At 39.6% G+C, this 1115-nt stretch overlaps 1 protein-coding gene across 1 annotated transcript in view; it reads left to right on the top strand.

The window, feature by feature from the left end:
• LOC102762686 (cytochrome P450 3A12-like) overlaps positions 1–1115 on the top strand; it is a 20749-nt gene that overhangs the window by 19030 nt on the left and 604 nt on the right. The window lies entirely within an intron of this gene.

A 1115-nucleotide genomic window follows, 5' to 3' on the forward strand; every position in this document is an offset into this window, starting at 1 on the left:
GACCTAGGCTTTCATTAGCACAACTATAAGATCTCTAATGGCAGGGACCTTCTCTCATCTGCCATGGTGTTCTCAGTTCTGGCTTATTGTCTGCACATAGTATTTGGTGAAAGAAGAAGTTAGATGTGACCAAATCCTCTGTTTTCTGGACCAAGGGGCCTCTGTGTTTCCTCCAAGCTCAACTGTTTTTTCTCCCCTCACCCCCACACCCCATAGCTTCATGAACATGAATCCAGAGACCACTGACTGTACTGCTCTTTTGATCATTAAGTCTTCCACAGAGAGTAACTGCTTACCATGTCAGGAGGTGGGCAAGGCAGTGAGAAATCCAAATGTTAAAAAATGTGTATTATGGAGAATTTGACACACAAATATACAAAATCATTTTCTACAGATACGAGTCTACTTTTAATTCATCTATGCATGCCCATCACATGTTTACAGCCATCAAACTATGTCTGTTGCCCCATTCACACACCATTACTACCATCCTCCTAATTCCCATATTATTTTAAGGCATACCATCTCTAAATATTCCAATGTTCAAGAAACTTTTAAAAATACATAACCCCAATGCCATGATCACTCCCAAATCCACATTTTCCCTTAATATAATCAAATATTGAGGAATCAAATTTGAATAAAAATAGGTCTAACCTTCAAGAAATTTATAGCCTAGTGGAACAGATAGACAAGGGAACCACAGATTATATTAGAGTAGAGGAGCATCATATGCCCATATGAGTCACATGATTTAAGCTATTCAATGGGAGAGGGACAGAGAGGTGAGAGGAAGGGAAGAGAGGAAAGTGGGGAGGGGAGGAAGGAAAGCGAAGGGAAGGAGGAAATTGCAATGCAACTAATGAGAGATATGATTCCTACTTCCTTCCTCCATGAGCATGTGACCAACATGAGTTCGAAGGAGGCAGGGACCTCTTTTTCTTCAATTAGTCTCATTTCCTACTTGCCTTTCAGAGTGTGAACATCTCAATACCCTGAATGTAATTGAGTGTTTAAAGATAAATTTTCCTGTAAACAGCATTCATGTCATCTCTTCAATGATACTGTTAGCTCATATAGGGTATGGGGAATGGAAAGAATCTGAAACTTAACAT

This window comes from Myotis davidii, unplaced genomic scaffold (genome assembly GCF_000327345.1).
Source record: "Myotis davidii unplaced genomic scaffold, ASM32734v1 scaffold2307, whole genome shotgun sequence".
In the NCBI taxonomy this organism is placed as follows: Eukaryota; Metazoa; Chordata; class Mammalia; order Chiroptera; family Vespertilionidae; genus Myotis; species Myotis davidii.